The sequence below is a fragment of the Manacus vitellinus genome, unplaced genomic scaffold (assembly GCF_001715985.3).
Source record: "Manacus vitellinus isolate BGI_N305 unplaced genomic scaffold, ASM171598v3 scaffold_28_pilon, whole genome shotgun sequence".
Lineage (NCBI taxonomy): Eukaryota > Metazoa > Chordata > Aves > Passeriformes > Pipridae > Manacus > Manacus vitellinus.
In genome coordinates this window covers 7,979,481-7,996,365 of record NW_021940122.1, presented here as the reverse complement: position 1 = coordinate 7,996,365, position 16,885 = coordinate 7,979,481, and the positions used below count along the sequence as shown (strand labels likewise).

Sequence of the window (16,885 nt, the reverse complement as noted above, 5' to 3'; positions counted from 1 at the left end):
GAAACTGTCCCTTTACTTTATGACTGCCAAATCTTCAAGTTCTATATTTAACACAGATTTTGTATAGTTGAAAATACATTGTGTTCACCTACATATATCAGTGTATATGGTCCATATATCCTGCTGCAAACAGTAGCAAGATAAGGTCAGAACTCTGCAAAACCTGGCAGCTCTGGTAGATGAACAAATGGGGTAAGACTCACTGGGCATTCTGGGAGGTTTTGAGACTGTAGAATGAAAGGCAAATGCCAGATCTGAGAAACGTGCAGAGGCACAGTTACATGCAGAGGAGTGCTGGGCAGGTAGGAGTAAAGGATTCCTGGGTTTGCTAAGACAGCTTTAATGTGGTTATCTGCTGATACCGAGAGGATGCAGAAAAGTGGCTGCAGATTTGTGAAACAGCAGAAGTACCACAGTATATGAAGAATAAGTAGTTTAAAGACACTGGAACTGCAATAGCAGGACAGTATTCTACAGCAGAAGGCTTTGAGAAGGCTGTGTCCTCTCCCTGAGATGATGATGTTTCAGCTTCCCTCTCTCCTGGTTATCTTTTCCTGTTAAGAGCTCAGCAGAATAGCCAGATGGACAATACTAGGCTTCCAGTTCAGGATCTGCACAAACATATATGCGCAGAGCTACAGAAAAATTGGTTTCCTTAGGCTTTGCAGAACATAAGAATGCAGAAGAAAAGTATTTCAGGGTGCAAGATGTGGAGTACCTGCTAGCTTTATGTGATTTAGTGTCAGGGGAGGTTGTCCAAGTGATTTCAATTAGTAACAAAACATAGTTGGAGACAAGAAAGAGAAATAGGACTTGCCTGAGAACGTTCTTCTTTCGAGATGTGATTCACACTGACTAGCTTGAGGACTGGCTATGACAGTAGTAGCAATGTGCTACTGAAGGCTGAGGTCTTCATATATGCATTCATAATTTCAGTGAATGTTCAGTGGTTAAGCCTGTCTCATCTCTCCACAAAGAGAGAAAAGACAGGGAAGAAGGGGCAAAGGAGAACCTGAAAGCTTCCCAATCCCTGTTTGTGAGAAAGGTGGTAAGAGAAACTGATAAGAGAATTCTACAATATGGATGATATAGTTGATGGCTGTTTGAACTCTGAAGTAATAGTGATTATAATTTGCCACTGTGACTGAAATTAAAGCAGCATTTAAGCAGAGGTTTTTAATATGTTGGCTTACAGAACCTAAAAGCTAATATACAGATAGATCTTAAGAGCCAGTTCCATCTGCCTGAGACTTTGATATTCTGATACACAGTACAAGGAATTTATTTAGCCTTGTACTAACTGGGTAATAGTTTGTAATCCTATTAAAAAAGATCAATCAATCGTTTTCATTTATAGGGATACTACTATTTTTCTGTTCTGTTAATGTTATGAACAACTAAGTCCAAGACTGGAGACAGGTGGTAATTTTCCTGACAGGCGGCCACATTACACAGCATTTTCCTGGTTCCCCCCCAAAATGCAAATGTAATCTCAAAGTATGCAGCTGCCAAAATATTGTCTTTGGTTTTCATGTGTATACTGCTTAATTTTTCTCACTTCAGATAGGAACTAAAATAACACACAGTGACATGCATTTGGGCAATGAAATTTTTACAACCTCTTCTTACAGTTGAGGAATGTGCACATTGAATTCATTTATCCCATGATTTTACATGGCATTTCTCTATGTGGTGACATAATAAACAAATGCCTGTGTATGCATGAGAGTGCTCAAGACATGACTCTGAGAACAATTTCCATGTATGATACACGTGCCATCCAATGATTGTAATAGGCAATCTAAAACCCATGGATCAAGCCTCAACAGTGGTAAAGTGTATGGGGAAAATAAGATATAGTATGTACTTAACGTATACTTAATACATTATGCTTTTAAGTTGCTAAATACACCAGCACACTGCAAAAGTGTAAGGGAATTAATCCTGAATTCCTTATGATCTAGAAGACAATACATAAGAGCATCATCAGAAATATGCAAACAAGTTTCAGGCTAAATGCCATTGAATTCAACAACTTCTGGTTCAAGTGCCAGCCTGGAAATCAAAGAATGTATGCTCTTCAGCCACCTCTTATTAAAGACTGTATCAAATCAGTTTACCATTACTCAGTTTCCTTATCCGTAAAACATTTTATCCATTTTAATCATTTTGAAACTGGGTCATTGAAGGTTTCCCTAAGAGATACTGCTTTTCCCCCTTTCTATAGTGCTGTTTTTTGTACTTTTAATCAATATTGGTATAGATTTTAAAATACCAATTTAGAACTATTCTAAATGTTCTATTTGAAAGTCAGTTGAAACATGCAAATGCAAAATGGAAGCACTGAAAACAAATTAATTGTGTCTTCCTTTATATGAAATGCTTCCCAAGAGTGTTTAAACTTCCTTTTTAAAGAAACTAACTGAGATCCATCAGAACTATATGATTCCCTGCAATTTGCTTGGTGTTACACCCATAGGCATTGGTTAATAAGAGAGATTTTCTTAGTTTTAAAAGTCCCTGGAGGCCTAAATTCACTTCTAGTGAAGACTATGCTACCTATTAAATATAATGGAACAAATATGGATGCTGTTTTTCCTGAAAAAGGTAGAAGAAAATGTTTACAATGGGGATTTTGTGATTGTAAGAACAGCATCTGGGCTAACAGTCCAAACTTCTTTATGTAAAACCAATCCAACTCCTTGCCCATTATCATAAAAAGCAAATATATGTCCTTGTTCAAAAATTTTATTTTATTTTAATAAGGAGAATAAAACCTGGGGGGAAATTTGAGTCATGCTATGTGGGGGTGGAAAGTACAACATCCATCTGGAATAACCACATTCAGCTCAGAAGAGTTGCTCTAGATTTACGCCAGTGTCCAGAGTATTATGAGAGATAAAGGTAGGAAAAAAAAAGTTAGATGTTTTGATCACATTGGAAATGGCAAGCTTAGAAAACAATAACAACTACAACCAAACCTGATGAATCTCCTGGGTTACCCAGGGCTACAGGAGGCAATCAAATAAGAATATCAAAAAATTTAATTATTTATTTGATTCACCTTTTAACAGAGTATATTGGCAAAGATTCCTTTATGAATACTCCTTTTTTTTGTGTGTGTGTGTGATAGGTAAGACTATTAAAGATGTACATATCAGAAATGTAGGTTCAGAAACCAGCAGCTTAAGTTCTAAGTGGGTTTGAATAAAACTTATGTCATGCTTTGGAAGGAGCATAGGAAAGAAGCAGAATGGATGCTAGCAATCCCCACCCCCAAACTGCATGAATATTAACAGATACTTTTAAAAGACACTTGAGACTATCTGAGAAATTACAAAACAGTAAATCTTACACTGACAGCTTGCAAACATCTTTAAATTAAAACAAGAACACAACAATAAAGAATTTAGTCTAAACATTATTCCCCGAAAACTAATGATAATTTCTCCCAAAATGTTCTTTGATATTGATCTCTTGGTACTGCTTGGCCTTCTAAAAAGTCACGAAACTGGACAAAAACTTCCTCAGTAGTCCAAAGGCTACAGATAGTCTCAAACAGAAAACAATGCAACTGAAGAAATGGGTGCAGAATAAGAGAAAATTAAAAACTATAGTAGGAAAAAAAGAGTATGATTAACTGTCAACAAAATGAAAAACTGAATTTTAATAGGCTTCAAAAATTCCCAGTAGGATCTTCAAGTAATTGAAAACTGTTTTTAAAATGATTGGGAGATAAGGGAGCACGGCACCCTTTCAACAGTGATTCTGACATTCTGAAGACAGCAATGGCTGACTAAAAGCAAGGGCACTTAGGCTGAAGCCACAGTATTACAATACAGATTTGACAAAGTTTGCTATATTTCTTAGTACATTAAAGACCTAAAGAGTCAAATGTGACAAATTCATTTGGTTTAGCAAGTTTAGAGAGAATCTTTAAACAGACCTAAACAAACTTGGTGAAAGAGCAAGATGACGGCTATGTGCAAAGTTGATAAATTCAATATGATTTCCACTAGAAGAAAAAATAAGTATAGTTGCTTATGCACATCAGGAGAACCCAAACTTAACGCAGGAATTCTAGGAAGAGATGTGTGAATCCCTATAACTAATTCTATATGGAATGCTGATGAATACAATTCTTACAATAAAAAAGCCCCATGAGAGATCCTATATGCTTACAAGCTTTAATCTGACATGGAGATTCACAGCTTAATTTCTCTTTAGAAGATTACTTTACAAGATTCTGTTGATAAAAATACTCTGCCTAAATTTCCAGAATAATGTCTGAATAATAACTGCAATGAGCAGTGACAACAAGGCTTCAGGGCATACGTACTATGATTATATAACCATAGATTGACTAGAACGACAAAAACAAAAGCAACATTTCCATGCACAGTATAAAAATAATCACTTCAATAACACTTGATAATGTTGTTGTTGGTCTTGCATCAAGTTGATGCATTGAAATTTCCTAAGTATGCATTTAAGAATGTTGGTGAGAAATGGTTTTTCCTGTTATTTTTTTTAATGAAAGATGCTTGCCTCCCAAAAGGCTCTGCTGATTCTTCAGGCAGCTTGAAAGTACTTCCTATGAAATTCTCAAACTATCTAGTTTGGGTAAGCTTCTTTTTCTATCATCCAAGATACTTCATTATTTCCTAAGCAGCAACACGAGCAGATTAAACTTGATCTTCTATGTCTCTGATATCAGGCTTAACTTCATTCATAAATAGCCATTCATAGCTTCATGGCATACTGACAGACTTTCCCTTATATCCCTTATAATCATTGCTGGAACTATAGACAATATTAGTTCTTTCTAATCCCTACTGAGAAGAAGAGAAAGCAAAAATGAGAAATACTGAACTGAAACTTGGACTCTAAGGGTTTCTCTAGCAAGCAGGATGATAACCAATTATAGCTTTAATTAGAAAAGTAAAGCGGCTACTTAAAAGGAAAATAAACTAATGGTTTTAATAGATTTGGCTACTTCTAATTCAGAGTTTGAGAGACACTTCATACAATTTATTTTTTCTGAAATTCATCTTATTTTACATAATGATTTACATAACTCAATATTAGCACTCATGTTTTAAGTACATTTAAATAAATTTACAAGAAAATAAGTTGTGATTCCTACACTAGTGCAAAACTAACTCTAGATCTTGAAGAATTATTTACTATATAATCACACTGAAGTGATAAAGGAATGCTAAAGAATTAGCATTGACATGTTAAAGCCAAGAATTCAGAAATATTAAATTTGCATGTACAACCTTAATTTGCTAAACCATTGCGTATTAATTAAGATCCTGATACCAACATCATATCAGAGTCCAGATGCGCAATATATTTAGCCCGGGTTGAAGCTCTAAACCAGAAGGTAAGAGTCTTTCATGGCCTGCCCTCTATCAAAGCACAGACCTTGTAAAACTAAGAGCTGATGATCATACAGATGATATTTAAATATGGGAAATATCAGAAGCAAGGAAAGATAACATAACCCGACTGTGGATTAACTACCAATTCCTTATCTTTGCAGACTTGGAGATCTGTTTATACATGAACCTCATCGAGTGGTGCTTAGAGACAAATCAGTAGCCAGACAACCATTAGGCACTAGTGGAAGTTTTGTTTCTGGACAACAAGGATGACACCGATTACACACTCTGTGAACATTTTTTCTATCTCCATCATTCACAAGTTTTACCTGGCATGTTAGAAACTGCACCATGTCAGCAGAACTGCTGAATTTTTCAGTTGCCAGCTTTCAGGATCCTATTCTAAACTAGGGAAGTAGAAAAGAAAATCTTTTAACTATTTAGTGGCAGCAGTTTTGATAGCTTTTGCCTAGATTAATAAAGTTTGCTGTACCTGATACCCCTCTGAGAAAACCAGAAAAATTTTCAATCCCTGTAATAAGTATCAGACATGCCAGGGGAACCAGAGCAGACACTTTGATTGCTGTACTTTGGGAGCAGGCAACCAACTAGACTGTTTCAAGAAACCACCAAACTTTTCTCTTCTCCTCATGATAAAATCTCAGTCTCACAGGAGAGAAGAGGGAAAAGCAGCTACAGAAGAATGCAGCGCTTCAAAAAAGCAGCGTTTCGTTCTTTCATCCTCATTTCCTCTACGTGCAATGTCTGTGCTTCTTACTTTCTCTACAGCACAAAGTATGGCAAAGTAGACAGGGACCCTGATACAGCTCTTCCTCATCAGGCCCAGAAGCATAAGGTTGGTGAAGAATTATGACAATAGCAGAAGCAAAGCTGGAGAAGTGTGGGGACAGAACTGATGCAGGACTAATGGAAAAATGAATGAACTGAACATGCAGACCTAATTGTACCAGACTTCTGTGAACTTTATGTTTCAGAGTTTCTTTGGTTCGAATAGGAATGTAGGAGGAAAAAAAAAGTCACTCTTAATATATCTCCTAGTATCTTGCCTGTGAAGCCCTAGAGGGCTAAAATAGGCAAGCCCTGGCACTGGCTAGCTAAAATAGACAAATAAGGTACAACATTCTACCTGCCTGCTCAGAATTAAATTAACTAACACATTTCAAGTCAGAAGATAATTATTCCTCTAAGCAAACGAGTAAGCACTCTTAGTGTTTTTCTGTCCCTTCTTGTAGCAGATGTTGTAGTCTAATTTTACAAATATGTAGCATACAGCATTATATATATTCCTTTAAAAATAGTTTAAACAATTTTAAAAAAAACTGGAAAATAACTCAAGTATTTAAGTTGTTCAACAGCCATGAAAATTACTGTGTTTTCTTATTGCAGATATTGATTTCCCTGTAATTTAATTTACTCTTAAAATCTGAGAAAGCTTCTTTGCTGTAGTAAACACTGTCAGTCTAATGAAGTGATTCTTGTATTTTCAAGTACAAAAGAATGATCTATCAATTAAAGCTGAAGGAACCAATGCAATTAACCAGTTTTTCATTAATATTTCCCTTCATTTCAGAGTTGCAAACTATCAAGTAGCTGCAAGCTACAAACTTCAGGAGCATATGAGTAGACATTCCTAGGGATGATTTTCACATGAGAATGTGCTTCTCCTCTTGTTTCAGAAAAGACTGGGGTTTCTACCTTTCTTTTCTTTTTAGCAGGGGCATCCCATTTGAGAAAATTGACAGCTTGAAAAGCTTTGGTCTGGACAATGGTTTTAATTTAGGTAAGTTATCTTTGAACAAATTTAAGGTCCATTTTTATGCATAATTTTATTTTTATTGAGAAATACATGTTCAAGAATGGCTATTCATTCACTTTCTACAAACCACACCCTGTGGAGGCATGATTAAAACACACCTGATAATTCACAGCTTGTTTGCAACAGTGTTCATTGCTTTATTGTGAACATATTTAAGGATTCCTTTGTCTATAGTTCTGGAAAATATAACTCTGTTATTCTTAATCTTAAAAGAATTTTACAACCATGCATTACATTTAAAAAATGTAATGACTTCTTGACACTGGTAGATACGTTGCTATTTTACAGATATGAACAGCAGGAATCAAGTTAAAGACTCTTTATTAAAGGCCAAAGGACTTGAAAAGGTAAGTCTCAGGCCGTGCTAAAGATGAAAATTTTATCTCAAAATAATCCATGTAACAAATTCTAAATCTGCAGGTGCCTCTGTCCACCAGCTACCTTATTGTATGAATGAAAAGGTGTGCTTATAAAGCATGAAAAAATTGCCCCATTAACAGTTCAACATTCTTTGTGTCTCAAGATAATGAGGAATAAAAATGAATGGTTACTCTGCTTAAAATAAAAATGCTATAAGCACAATGTCCTGACCAGACCCTCCTTGGAAATACAGTAAATCTTGGCTCTTTCAGTTCAGAAGGGCAGGATGTGGATGTCTGAGGGAGAAGGCAATACTCATTAATTAAGGGAGATGGAACAAGAAATCATGGTTAGCAGGTTTTCACCTGGGATGGAGAGGTCTTAGTTTCCAGGCCCTACTATAATCTGTTTATGCTATCCAATGATCTGTTAATATAAAATAAATGTATTCACCATAGACAAGAGCTATGGGCGCAGACAGGCAGCTCTGAATTTAAGTGCAACTTTGAAATTACCATGGGGTACCATTTGATCTTCCAGCGTGAAACAGACACATGAAACTGTTACAAATTAGATATTAATTCTGTCTTGCTAAGATAACGTGATCTACAAAAGCATAGTGCCTTTGCAATTGGTGTGTCTCAGATCATACCACATAATTCAGTCAATCCTTACTTCTTTACTGAAGGAATTGAAATATGTAAATATGTCATAGGGCCATCAATTTTGCATCGTAGAAAATACAGCTAAATAACAAAACAGAAACTCAAACTCTTCTAAAAGTCTTGGCATTTAAAATGCACCTGCTGTAGCTGCTTAAAATCTAGTGTATTGGATGATTAGGAATTTAGCTTTCTTGGAGCAATCACCAAAAAACCCAACCAGAAATCAACTATAGTACAAAAAAAATCAAATTCCAATATTTCTTTCTTATATTACCTGTGAGAATTTTTAGAGCTAATGTTGAATATTAACAGGTAAATATACCCAGGGACATGCCAATATTTAGTAAAATAAAAAGATCCCAGATACTGTTTACTGGAAAGCACAGTTGTTGTCAATAATTAGACAGAAAATTGTGAAATCCTTTTTCTGCTCAAGTTACTGGTTTTACAATTAAAGTATGTTAAGATCATTAGACTTCCAGTCATCATTGTTTGAAAACCACAACTGTTCAAACAAACAGTTCTGCAGAATTTTTGAAAAGCGTACTAAGTCTGGCTGGGATGGGATGATTTTCTTCATGGAATTCAGTAAGGTGATGTGTTTTGGATACTAGACTAAAACAGTACTGATAACACACTAGAGTTTTTACTATCGTGGAGCAGTGCCTGCACAGCATTGAGTTTTTCTATTTTGCACATGGTGCACCAGCAGTGAGCAGGCTCAGGTTTGGGAGGAGATACAGCAGGACACTTGACCCAGTGTGGCCAAAGACATATTCCATACCATACTACATCATGCTCAGGGAAAGGAGGGAAAAGTAGGGGATGTCTGTGACTACAGCATTTATCTTCCCAAGTGACTAAGTGTTCCAAGTGCTGAGGCCCTGCTTTCCAGGAAGTGGCTGGACATCTGCACGCAGAAGTAGTGAAAGAAAAACACTTGTCTGACTGCAAGGCATTATGTAAGAGACTGGGGTATAATGTTCCCAGTTTTCTCTACATCATTGGTGCCTGCTGTCCCTTGTGAAACCTCTGAAAGGACTCAGGGAAGCCTTTCCATTCAGATACAAATACTAAGGACCAGTTCTTTTTGAAGTACTACCCTTCACCATCTCCAAATGATCTGGGCACTGAGGATGGTACTTGTGTACAAAATTGAGGAGAGCTATGAACTTACTGTATGTCCAGAAGGGAATTGAGTAGGTTGGTAGAAATATGTTTAAGTGGTGATGACTTCTACATATACATTTCTAACTACCTTTGATCTCCTTCATAACAACACTAAAAAGGAACAGACTCAGAAAATTTCTGGGTCATTTCCCCTCCCTGTGCTCTGTCTGGACAAAGAGATTGATGCCACGCTTTCATTCTCTGATGCCCTCTAGGACTTGTCTGCTTCAAGAATTCATTTTCTGATAGCTCTTGATCCACAACCTCTTTTGGTCAAACTTGTTTTCTCCCATGATGCTCTTTTTTGATTCTTCGTTTTGTACTCATGTGTGGCTTTGAATGCTGTATCTAAAGCACTTGGGAAACATCTTGGTTCTTGACTTGAACAGTTTCCTTAGAAAAACATGTTATTCAGAGACTGCCTTGCACAGGTCAGGTGAAAGATGGAGACTGAAAGAATATTGCTTGTTTGATGCCACTTAATAAAAGACAGGTCAGGGCTGAGGAATAGAAATCTAAGAACTATAAGAATTGGAGTGAAACTAGGTCAGTTAGGGAAAGAGGGAGTGAGCCGACCATGGATGAGGGAAAAGAACTTCTTCAAGGAAGAATAAGATCACAGTTTCTGTTTTGTCCATCTTCCCATTTCTCAGACCTCAGGAAAAACTGTGCTTTTGTCCTCCACCTACATGTAAGGTTTTGGCTGAAATAGTGTCTGACTGTGTCTGTCCCATCTCCTACTGAACCACCATCAGCTGGGTCCATATTCCTTGTTGTAGAAAATCCTCATAGGTGGATCTCTTTGGTTCCAAAAACTCCCAAAGTTCTTCTACGTTGGTATTCCCAATGCAGAGACAATTATTCAGGGTCATTGTGGTGTTTCTACCTCAGGATGGAGACTCAACTCTCCACAACTGCCTTTTGTCCGTGCTCTCCCTCCATAAATAACATACATGCAAGAAAGACACCTAACTCTGAGAAGTCCACAAGAATTTAAATGGAAAGAGTGCCTGTGGCTAGGTAAATATAAGTCTCTTTTCACAACACTAAAAGACTTCCAGTATGTGTATGTGCTTATGTATTTTGGGTTTGTCTTTTTGCTAGATGTTAGTTTTCCTAAGTTGTCTGGAGAAATATCAATTCTCTCTACCATCAGGAGTATCTGCCAGATAAAAAACAAAATAAGAAAGGAGTCAAAATAAACAACTAAGCATATAGTATGACTACAAACTTCTGTGTTTTCAGGATGTTTGCCAAATTTAGGTCATGGATATTTGTCTAAAAAAGATAATTAGCAGACTGGAAAGGAGAGTAAATTGATGTGCATTACTTCCTATGCATGTCAGCACTCCTGTGGGTGACAGAAAGTTTTGAACAAAAAAAGGTAGGGAAAGCTCTAAAGCTTACACAAGGTCTAATTAAGACATATCACTTCTTTGAAATGGTTGACTATCACCACTAGTCATCGCTTCAATATCAGAGTAAGGTGGGATTTTTTATTACACTAAAAAAAATCTTGTACCAAACATCCAGAAAGCATTTTTTTTCAGATAGTGTTCACAAATGCAATCATCAGCTCCAATTAAAATCCTGCCAGATTAATCCACCTGTATGCCAGTTCTATGTGTGTCTCCACATCTAGATTTGTTTGCAGATGTCAGATTCCACTTTTATCTCCTGGATAAACACCAACTGAAAGTGAAGGAAGTCCAGTACATTTAACTGCAACATATTCAACCTGCTTTCTTAAAAAGCATGAAAGAGGCTTGGAAGACCAATGGATCCAAATTTATGCATGTATGCAGAAACCTAGTATGTCTGCATATGTGAATGCACACATAGTCAAATGCATATCAGTCTCAGTATAGAAAAACTCCCCAAACTCTGGTTCTGTTTAATTTAATAATACAGGTAAATTTTATTATTTTTGCATATTTCACAAAAATTTTTTATTCTTGTAAATTGAAAATAATTACTTTTTGTAATAACCTGTCTAGGTATCTATGCAGGCAAAAATACATATCTGTATGTGTTGATTTCCAGGGGAATTTTTAAAAGAACTTATGTTAGGAGTACTGACTCGGTGAAGTTTGTGTTCCTGAATCACTCAAGTTCTCTGGAAAAATCTCAAATATGTTGCACAGTGAGATAAAAGATGAAATGTATCAATGATTCCTCCAAGTCAAACAACAGAACTTTGGTTTTATGATCTTGTCTGTGCTTCCCCCATTCCATCTGCCCAATAAATCACACAGAGTAAACAGCATAGAACACAGTTGGCTTATTTTAAGGATAAAGGTCTACTGAAACCTTGTTTAGATTAAGAGCCAGCAGCTCCAGGGAGACTAAATCTGTCACACTTTATATTTAGATATTATGCCATCCTTCTCACAGACCAAAACCTCAAGTTATATTTTCCTCTTTTCTTTAAAAGTACATCCAATCTGATGTCAAACATTCTTTACCACATTTCCTTCAACTACTGTAAAATTCTATGCCTACTCAGAACTCTGCAAACAATGATTTAATTAGTGCTATTTATTTTCTTTGCTGGATTTCTTTTTTTCTAGAGTGCACAAACAGCCTCAGTTCTACCTCCCAGGAATACAGTCTCTCTGTGTACATCAGCTGCTGAGGAACCATGCTGTTCAATAGAGCTACCTTGGATTTAGATTTTCCCTTCCCCTTCACTTGGCACAGTAACTCTGGAATCAAAGATATGATTACTGACTGTTTCACAGAAAGACCAAGACAATTTCATAAAATCATTTAAGTTGGAAAAGACCTCCAAGACCACTGAGTCCAATCATAAGACCAGCACTAACAAGTCCACCACTAAGCCATGTCCCTAAGTATCACCTCTACATGACTTTTGAACACCTCCAGGGATGGTGACTCAACAACTTCCCTGGACAGCCTGTTCCATGGTTTGACAACCCTTTCAGTGAAGTAATTTTTCCGGTTAAGGTCCAATCTAAAACTCCCCTGGCACAACCAGAAGCGATTTCCTCTTGTCCTTTCAGGTAGTTGTAGAGAGCAAGAAGGCTCCCCCAGGCCTCCTTTTCTCCAGGCCAAACACCTCCAGCGCCTCAGCTGCTCTTCACAGGACTTGTGCTCCAGACCCTTCACCAATTCTGTCACCCTTCTCTGGACATGCTCCAGCACCTCAATGTCTGTCTTGTAGTGAGGGGCCCAGAACTGGACACAGAACTCCAGGTGTTGCCTCACCAGTGTTGAGCACAGGGGGACAATCACTGCCCTGGTCCTGCTGGTCACACTATTCCTGGTACAGGCCAGGATGTCACTGGCCTTCTTGAAGCCATGTTTGTTTTTTTCACAAAATGTACCTATTAAAAGAAGTGTTGCTGTACCTTATTCGATACTCAAAAATCATTATTTTGATATTCCAAAATGCTATTAAAGCATTGGAAGAAACACATAAAACAGGCCAGAAAAAAATTATTCCAAATATGATCCTAAAGCACAATCTCTCTTGAGTAGAATCTGTAAGAATTTTTGTGTTTTGCAAATGGCTTTACACTAAGACTTTTTTAAATGTCAGCAAAAGAGATGCTATCTTCCATACCACTCAAAATTGAAAGGCTATTTCTACATTTTGTAGCAAATTTCATAGACGGCTCCAATCTGCCATAGCTAGATTTCTCAGCTGCAATTTCGCAGAGTAAGACAAGTCAATTTAATAACCTGCTCCTTAGTGCCAAAATTTTGTTACTCTCCCATTTCTCTCTGTTCAGTCCCAATTACGCACTCCTTCCAGTTTCTTTGCATCATTCTGACTAACATCAGAGGTAACACCAGACAATTTAGTTCACTGATCTGGCAAAAAGGTAACCTGGCAAAGTATTTTCCAGGTTAGTGCATTGGATTGCTCACAGAAATATTTGATAAGCACCAGAATCAGCAAAGAAAGTGTCAGGAGTGTGCAGCTAAATGAAAGGCGGGTGCAGAGCAACACTTCCACTTTCATGTGTTAGTGAGTCAGAATAATTTGTTTGCTCAGGTATAAAATGGCCACTATGTTGTCTGATAATATTGGAATACAGTAAGCTATTATGCCTACTAGAAAAGCCTTGCACGTGTTGTGGGTGGCTTACATTTTCACTCAAGCAACAAACAGTGAAAATGAAGATTTGCATGCCCCATAACCTGCATCCATGACAATATGGAGCCCATTAGTCTAAAGAATATGTATTAATGACAAAAACATACAATACTATAACATGTACAAAAACATATTACTAATTTAAGCCTGTTTGATGGTGTACAAGCTTGCAGTGGTGTGGAAGCTGTTCTGGACCCAGTAGGCTGGTTACTTTGCACTGGATTTAAGATAAACTTTCACTTAACAATAAGAGAAGATAATAGCTATAGGAGTCGATTTCAGAATGTCTTACTGCAGTTGACCACTAAATAATCAGCAGCTCAATACCAAAATATGTAGATGGTGTATTCTCTATGTTTGAAATAAGTGGCTGTACTGGCTAAGCCCATCTTTGATGCAATGCAAGAATTCCAAGGGAAAGGACTTGGTGATTCCAGAAAGTACCCATAATGAAATTTAACAAGCATTTGTCAGCTGAATAAATGATAATATAGAAATACGCATCCTGAAATCTGAGCACAACATGACTCTTCTTCAGATCTTTTACTGGAATATCATTGTTAACAATGCTTATTTTAATCTATTTATTCAGACTGAGACTGTGACAAACACTAAGGCTTCTCTTCTTCCTCTGAAATGGAGACTTCAGTCTGACTAACTATCTTAATTTCTCACCTCCTTTTATGGTGATACAGAAGCTCCTCTAATAGTAACCACAGACTGCATGCTTTGTTTTACTGTGTATAGCATCAGAAGACTCTCCAGACTGGGACTAGAGAAGAAGGGTATGGAGACAATAAGAAAAGGAATTCAATTTCATAGCCCCTCTTCAACTGAATGTATGTTGCTGAAGCAAGGATATTCCAGGTAGAGTGGTATCAAGCAATGATTTGAGCAATGATCAAAGATATGGGAACTGAGAAAAGGTGTCAAACAGGAGAAAAGACCTCAGAGGGGAAATAAATGCTGTGTTTAGGACAAAGGAAAATAACAACCAGATGCCACAGCAACTGTTTCAGGACTGGGGTTTTGGCCCTTTATTTGCAGATTTTGTTAGCTTGTGTTGGTAATAGGAAGATACTTCTTCACTGATGATTTAGAGGGCACTCTCATTCTGTGGGCTAGAGCACAGCTGTCCCTATGAGGATCCAGTACCCAGCAGCTACGACTGTAGGTAAAACGTTCCCTAGTGTTTGAAGTTCCTTGAGAATCCCACAGAGACTGCTAGGATCAGCAGAGCATAGCAACAGCAATTCCCAGTGCTACAGAAGCTAGAGCAGTTGCGTCTAAGCACCCTGAAAAGAAATCTAGGAAAAGACAAATTGACTGTCACACCAAAATGAACTTTCATTTATCTCTGTATTCTAATGGCAACCTATGAATAATATACTCTATTTCAGGCCAATTTAGCATAGTCAATTCCAGCAGTGCTGCTGGATCACTCGAAATGATCACCTGAAGGCGAGATGTTAAACATTAATTCACAACACAGAAGTACACACTCCATTTTTTTTTAAAACAGCTTGTCTTTTGAGACCTGTTAACTTCTGACCAATCGAAACACTAATACTTTGTGAAACTTTGAGAAAAACAAGGAGGCAACAATACCATTTTGTGACTTACACTGGTCACAGGAAAACTTGTTCTACACCATTTCATGAATACTAAACATAAACTCATTCTTCCTATGCCTTTGGGTTGCTCTGCACAACGGAGTCTAATCCAAACTGGGCCTTTTGGTGCTACCAATAAATAAACAAATAAATAATTGGGTGAATTTCTCTGATGGTAGCCAAATAGTCTGTCCTTTCAACCTATTCACAGCACTGTTTAGAAGCACCAGCCAAACACAACATATGTATGAATGAATTATCTTTTTTATCTGTCACATATCATATTCATGGCAGAACAAAATTGTGCTGTTCTGTTAAAAAGTATTTTTACAGGATGCTGTGGAAGACTTAGAGCCATTAGAATCTACATTGTTGTCAATTTGCTTAAAAAAATCCATTATGAATTGTACTTTCAGATGTAATACCAAATTTGTTACATCTTGACTTGAATTTTATTGTCTTATTTCAACAATTATTAATGTTTGCAACAAGACTGGCTTAAATGAGTGGTGTTGTGTGTGTAGTCCTAGGCCCTGTTTCACTGCAAAGTTATTACTTCACAGCTAGGCTTTTTATGTAATATGTTCTGTGAAAATTTGAGAGCCAAGTGGGGAAGCCTTAATTAAAATGAATAAATAAGTAACTCCTTCTATGGCATCCTCTGTTTTCAATGCATAGTTTCTATTAACTCAGGGCTCAATTAAGCAAACCAGGCTCTGTATGACTAAGTTGAGAAGCATTTATGTTATGACGTATCTTTAAAAAATATCAAATTTCCTGGTTATCTTTATGCTCTTGTTTGACTCATATACTAGAATTGGTAGAAATTTTTCAATGAATGAGTTAGGAGTTTGCTAAAAAACTGGAGAAGAGATGCTACAATGTTTCAAAAACATTCTTTTCCCTCCTTCCTCTAACTACAATACATTTTTATAGAAGATATATATAGAAATTTATGTAATAAAGCTATGTTTCTACTTCACGTTCCATTCCTGTGGCCAAAGACATGCACTTTACATGAACCTGTACTAATTCAGGCTCTGTACCTGCATTTTCCTCAAAGCAGGGATTTAGAAAGATACAGGATGCCAAGCCAGTGACAGCACTGCTCCTAGAAAAGCCAGATTGCTGAGATGGAAAGAAGAGGTGGGCTCAGGAGTCAATCTTCTCCAAGGTCTTCTTCCTATCTCTACATTACCCATGAAATTCCCAATGTCCTCACTTACAGAAGATACCAATGAAAATTCCAGAAACAAAGCTCCAGCTTTCTAACCTTGCATATCTCTGAAAAGAAGAAAGTATGACTGGACTACTGGACTTGCACTTTTCCAGAAGTGCACAAATTAAGAGGATTTTCTTCTTTGTACTTGAACAGAATATGTTTAATCTATTTCATATAGGTAAATATTAAGAATAGGACTATCAAAGCAAAGCTTGTCACATAACTAGATGATTAATTGAGTCTTGTGAGAAGTTCTGGATCAGATAGAATATGAGGCTTACGAAAATGCAACTGTTCAGACCAAGAGTACCCAAAAACGGAGGAAACAAGTTTTAGTCCTGTTACATGAAGCACAGGTTGGTTTTCCAGGAGGAGATTTTTCTTTACTTTGTAACCTGCCTTTGGGTTCATTAGGTTTATAGTTACCTTGGGAACAGGGATAGCAAAATAACCAGAAGATATTAGATTGGTATTTTATACAGCATTGTCCCCTACCATAAACATATAA

General features: G+C 37.0%; 1 protein-coding gene across 2 annotated transcripts in view; it reads right to left on the bottom strand.

Moving 5' to 3' along the window:
* Nucleotides 1-16,885, bottom strand: part of STXBP5L (syntaxin binding protein 5 like) — a 188,719-nt gene that overhangs the window by 152,993 nt on the left and 18,841 nt on the right. The window lies entirely within an intron of this gene.